Below are 6,542 nucleotides of genomic sequence, written 5' to 3'. Positions count from 1 at the left end.
GCAGATTCTCATTTGCTGTTCATGAGCAAGCTCAGCACTCTGGCAGGAGGCACAGTGGCCTGTGGAATGTGCACAAGCTCTGCAGGCAATCGCCAAGGCTCCATGGCACCCCTCACATGTGCCGTGACCCCGGGAAGGTGCGCTGTCCCCAGTCATGTGCCTCAGAGTCTGAGTTGCGAGTGAGCATGTAAAGTACCACGCACACTATCAGGCAGGACAGCTGCTCCATGAGTAAAAGCTAAACATCACAATCACCTTTAAAAATGGAACCAAAGTGAGTTAGTTTTCCAGTGCCCTAGAAAGGTGTTATATCCAGGGTCTGCTGAGTTACAAAAGGTTTCTTCTTTTATGAGCAAAGGTTACAAAGGTTTGCTTCTTTTATGAGCAAATGAAGACCTTTTATACGTAATATATATAACACATGTATATATATACAAGATTTAGTAGTTCTATCTATGTACCAAAACTTTTAATATATAAATACATGTTTGTATAAATGCTATTAAAATTTTTTTATTGTACTTTAGGTTCTGAGGAGCATGTGCAGATCGTGCAGGATTGTTGCATAGGTACACACATGGCAAGGTGGTTTGCTGCCTCCATCCCCCCATCACCTATATCTGGTATTTCTCCCCTCATTATCCCTCTCCCCCACTCCCAATGTCCCTCCCCTAGCCCCACTAACTGGCCACATTATGTGATGCTCCCCTCCCTGTGTCCAAGTCTTCTCATTGTTCAACACCCGCCTGAGTGATAACGTGCAGTGTTTGGTTTTCTGTTCTTGTGTTAGTTTGCTGAGAATGATGGTTTCCAGATTCATGCATGCCCTATGAAGGACACAAAGTCATCACTTTTTATGACTTCGTAGTATTCCATGGTGTATATGTGCCACATTTTCCCAGTCCAGTCCATCATCAATGGGCATTTGGGTTGATTCCAGGTCTTTGCTATTGTAAACAGTGCTGCAGTGAACATTCGTGTGCATGTGTCCTTATAGTAGAACGATTTATAGTCTTTTGGATATATACCCAGTAATGGGATTGCTGGGTCAAATGGAATTTCTATTTCTAAGGCCTTGAGGAATCGCCACACTGTCTTCCACAATGGCTGAACTAATTTACACTCCCACCAACAGTGTAAAAGTGTTCCTATTTCTCCACATCCTCTCCAGCATCTGTTGTCTCCAGATTTTTTAATGATCGCCATTCTAACTGGCGTGAGATGGTATCTCAGTGTGGTTTTGATTTGCATTTCTCTAAGGACCAGTGATGATGAGCATTTTCTCATATGTTTGTTGGCCTCACGTATGTCTTCTTTTGTAAAGTGTCTGAAAAATCTGGAACACTTTACAAATGTGCGTGTCGTCGCGCGGGGGCCACGCCAATTTTCTCTGCACCGTTCCTATTTTAGTGTATGGGCTGCCGAAGCCAGCATTAGAATTTTCAATATACAGAAAGAAGTAGCTACTTATATACAATGATTGCCAATCAGAACATAACGACAATTTAAAGAGAATTGAACACATTTTTTATGATGGTTACTGAAGCTGACTTTAAACACATTTGGGCTATCAAAATGTAAGTTTGGACCCATTTATGTGAGGGCATTGGAAGAATTTATTTAGGAAAATGTATTTGTATTGTATGCCTTTTAAAACATTTTGAGGTAGTTGGCAAAAAATAGACAATGCAAATGGGAATTCAGAAGGAAATAGGTAAAGGAAATATGGGAGAAATTGGCTTTTTTAAAAATACAAAATCAACATAGTCCTTGCAATCATAAATAAAATTTGGCTCTGAGCTCCCTCTCAGCCAAGGCAAAAATGTAACATGGTTTGTCAAAAAAAACTTTTAGTTTTTATTTCTCAGGAAAATAAAATATATTATCAACACTAATTTTCAAGAGAAATTTCTCACATGGTACAAATCCAGGGGCATTAGTTACTTCTTTGAAGCACAATTTCCTAAACAACCATCTTAAAGTAAATGAAAAACTTGAACTTACATTACTGTGTTTGAAGAAACTGCTATTAAAGTTCAGGAAATAATACCCAAGTACAGCCATTGAAAGGGATCCCAGACTAGGTGTGATCGTGAATTCTGTGTCACCTTGGTGCGCCGTGTGCCAGCTGTTTGGTCAAACACCAGTCTAGCTGCTCCTGTGGAGGCGTTTGCAGATGTCATCGACGACTGCCATCGATTGACTCTGCGTAAAGCAGGTTCCCCTCCACATGCAGGTGGGCCTTGTCCAATCAGTCCAATGAGTAAAACCTGAGTAACAGTAAAGCTGAGATTTCCCAGAGGAGTTCTGCCTCAAAAACGTGACACAGGAGCCCTGCCTGACTTCCAGCCTGCCCTGCAGATTTCAGATCTGCCGGCCCCCACAACCACATCAGCCAATTTTGAAAAACAGATCCCTAGAATTACGCATCCCGTTGGTTCTGAACCCTGACTGATAGGCTGGTTGTTCAGGGATTCAGCTTCCAAAAGACCAAGGCACAGGATGCCTGGGGGCGTGATGGAGGCACCTCTGTCAGCACAAGCAACTCTCCCTGAGCACCTTTCCTCACCGCTCAGCCTTCAGCAGAAGCCACCAAACAGGCAAGCTTTGAGGGGCTGGGGTTCTATTCGGGCTACACACCTGCACGTGTCAGCGACCAAAAGCCATCAGATATGCAAGTGAAAAGTGGGTGAGTGGCCACAGCCCCACTCTCCACCCCTGGGGGATGGCCAGCAAGAACCCCAAGCCCTGGGATGCAGTCAGGGTGCTCCGGGAGGCAGCTGTGGGCTGGTCGCAGCACCAGTACAAGAACCGACCCCACTGATGCCGTCCTCACCTGGATGACTTTCAGAGTGGGTTCCATCATCCATGCTGGGCGTGAACCACATTTTCCCACATCATCACCCAGAAAGAGTTCCCTGCAATACATACTTCTGGGCAGCTAAACAAGCTGACCTGTTGCCATGATTTATCTTTGAACAACTACCTGCTTCCAAAGCCAGCATGGGGCCAGGACAGCCCTGTGGTCACTGGGGCAGGCAGCTATCTGGACTGCCTAGAATCCGTGCCGCCCTGGGCTTTTTTACATTTAGTAAATATTTTCAACATCATCTCCTGTTCCTGTGGTCAGAATAGAGAGTAGACAAAGCGAATTCTTCTAAAAGCATAAAACTAAATCACATGATTTTAGCCCAAGGCATTATTCATTTGCTTACAACTCATCAGAGCAGGTTCAACGCAGACCTGGCCGGTCTTTCAAACAGCCCAACTCCATGCGCGGGGTTGTACCCCAGCACCAAGCATGCCAACAGGGCCCCCGTGCTGCCAGGGCTCGTGTTCACTGCAGCTGAGACGTGAGTGGATTTACATGAGGAGGTGGTGACAACCTTCTCTCCCCCACACACTCTCCAATTATCCCTTCTCACGGCCTGATTACCATGGGAACTGAGGGCTCCCTCAGCGAAACTGCCGGCCTTTCTGTAGTTAGCATTCAGACACACGACCCAGGAGAGGGACGGAGACAGAATGCAAAAGGGGAGAAGGAAGCAGGAGAGATCCCGGAGAGCCCGTCAGACAGGCGATGAGCCCAGACCCAGAAAAGAGCCGTGCCGCCCCAGGTCAGGGGGTATGGGGGCTGTCCCAGAGCTGCCCAGGAGGTGTATGCACACGCACACATACACAGACAATGTATGCACACAGGTGTACCTACATACACAATGCACACATGCCAACACACATACACACAAATACACACATGTATGCACACATGCCCACACACATGAACACACCTACATGTATATGCACACACCTATACATAATGCACATGCGCACACACCTACACATGCAAAAACCAACTTGCATGCACTCATGCACACACCTTCATCTGCACACATGCACATGTACAAATCTATACACACATGCACACACCTTCACACACATGCATATAAACAAATCCACACACACGCATATACACAAATCCACACACACATGCATATACATGCATACACACATGCCTACACATGTGCACACCTACACATTCACACACGCACACAACTACACATGCACACACCTACACATGCATGCACACATGTGCGCAGCTACACATGGACACACATGCGCACACCTACACATGCACACACACATGCACACATATGCACACACCTTCACACAAATGTGCACATATACACACATGTGCACACCTACACATTCACACATGCACATGAGCAAATCTATACACACATGCAGATACATACACACATGCACATACCTACACACCTAAGCACATGCACATGGATACACATGCACACACAGCCATGCACACATGAACATGCAACATCACACATATGCAAATACACAAACGTACAAGTACATGCACACATCTACATATGTGCACACGCCCACAGACATGTGTGTATGCCCATACACACACATAGATGTGTGTGAACTGCAAGAACTGTTTTTATAACATCTAAACCTTGGAGTTCAAGAAGCCCAAGCAGCTGCCATGGGGTCCTTGTCCCTGGGAGCCTCTCTGCATTTTGAAAGAGATGGATAAGGGCCGGTACTGTGCAGCACAAAAACGCCAGTCAGCAGAATACGCTAGGAGGGCTCATGCCTCTGTGGGAAGTAGGCCCAGAGCAGCAGGGCCTACAGAGTAGCTGAGTCCCCAGGCAGGGGTGTGGCTCGGACACAGAGGCCCGGGGCAGTGGCCCTGCTCTAATGGCAGAGATTCTCGGGGGTCACAGGGAATGTGGCCTCCTTGCCAAACATGTCAGCATTGGGAATGTGGGAACGAATTTACTCCAGCTCCTGTCTCACCTGCAAGGGCTGGTGGAGGTCCTGGGGCTCAGTGACTTTTAAGGAATAACAGGAGGAATAGTGGGAGCTGAGGTCAGCAGAGAAGGAGGAGCCGGCGAGGCTGGGAGGAGCCAGAGGCTCCGCTGAGCGGTGTGAGCAGGAAGATGGACACAGCTGTGCAGGCACCACTCCTGCAAGGTGAGGCGGGTGCCTGGAAGGGGAGGGCCAGGCGGTGTAAGAGCCAGTGGGAGGCGGGAGGGAAACAGAGCCTACAGCCTTCACGTGGTGGCCAGGGTCCCAGAAGCCACCTCCTCAGCCACAGGGCACTGTTTCTGGATCAGTGTCTGGAGCAGGGCGGGCATGCAAACAGGGAAACCTGATGTCAGATGCAGGAGAGCTATGAGGAGGAAACACAAAAACGTTTCCTGTGAGAGGCATGAGTGAGCGGAAATCAGCCTCAGGAAGGCCCCACTGTTAGTTAAGGCCGGTGAAGTCGTAAAAGCCAGCCCGATGTGCTGTCTGTGCGAGCTGAGTCACAGCCTCCCTCGGAATATGGCCACATCCTAATCCCCAGAACTTGGGACTCTGTGACCTGTGAGGCAAAGGGACTTTGCAAATGGGATTACGTTAAGAACCTTGAGACAGGAAATTATCCCGGATTACCCTAGGCCAGTGTAATCACCAGGTTCCCTGTAGGAGGGAGGCAGCAGAGAGAAGACCCCACGGTGGCAGAAGCGGAGGCTGAAGCCACAGGCTTTGGAGACAATGGGCAGGGCCCGAGCATCCTGGCAGCCCCCGGAAGCTGGAAAACAAGGACACACATGTTGCCGTGGGGCCACCAGCAGGAACCAGCCTGCCAGCACCTGGACTTAGACTAGTGAGACCAAGGCTGGAGCTGTGCCCTCCAGAACCATAAGATAGTATGTTCGTGCTGTTTTAACCCACTAAATGTGTGGTAACTTGTTACAGCAACAGGTAACCGATAGAGTCCTCACTGCTTTATTTTACTGAATATTTAAAAAGCCTCTAATGAATTTGTCAGTCCACATTCCACCTTAGTCACCTAGTGTGGCTTCTTCTATGAGATTTTATTCTTTATAACTACACATTTTTCTATCGCAAAGGTTTTTAGAAACCTAAGTCATAAAATTCAGAAAGACTTAGTTCCTTCCTCATCCTTCAATCTCTGGTATGTTATCCCAGAGATAAATCCCCATGCACACAGGGTCCCCGTCCTTCACCATTAAAAGGCAGAACTACTGGCAAAACAAAACTCCGGTGGTTTGTTATTCCAGCTTCCAGGGAGAAGGCAAAACAGCCTGGGCTGGGCTCATTCACATCGGCACACAGCAAACCCAGTCCTGAAGCCTCCAGAGAAGTGTGCACATGCTCCCTGTCTCGGCAGATGGTTCTTCTCTCTTGCACTTTGGAGGGTGCATGGGTCTGCTGGGGGCTGCTCCCTCCAACATCTGCGTGCCCCGTGCTCTGGGCATTGGTAGAGCTGGAGCTCCTGCAGACAGCTCAGCAGTTCTTGGGCCTCCTCCCCAGTTACTAGGGCCTCACGTGCACTAGTGGCTCTCCCTGCCATCCTCACTCGTGTTCCCACAGGCACACGCCCTCGAGGAAGGAACACCTGGCTGGGCTCCCACTATCGGTCGGTTCCATAATGGACATGTTTTCCATTTTCGGTGGTTGCAAAGCTCACTGTGTCTGAAACACCAGCAGATCCTCATTCAAGGGATGTG

The 6,542-nt window shown here is 48.3% G+C and overlaps 1 pseudogene; it reads right to left on the bottom strand.

Annotated features, from left to right (window-relative positions):
• Positions 1-1,330: 1,330 nt before the first annotated feature.
• On the bottom strand, positions 1,331-1,430 carry LOC118153320 (U6 spliceosomal RNA; annotated as a pseudogene).
• Between the last annotated feature and the right edge of the window lie 5,112 nt (positions 1,431-6,542).

The sequence above is a fragment of the Callithrix jacchus genome, chromosome 4, assembly GCF_049354715.1.
Source record: "Callithrix jacchus isolate 240 chromosome 4, calJac240_pri, whole genome shotgun sequence".
Lineage (NCBI taxonomy): Eukaryota > Metazoa > Chordata > Mammalia > Primates > Cebidae > Callithrix > Callithrix jacchus.
Note: the sequence above shows the minus strand (reverse complement) of the source record. Positions and strands in the feature narration are given on the sequence as shown.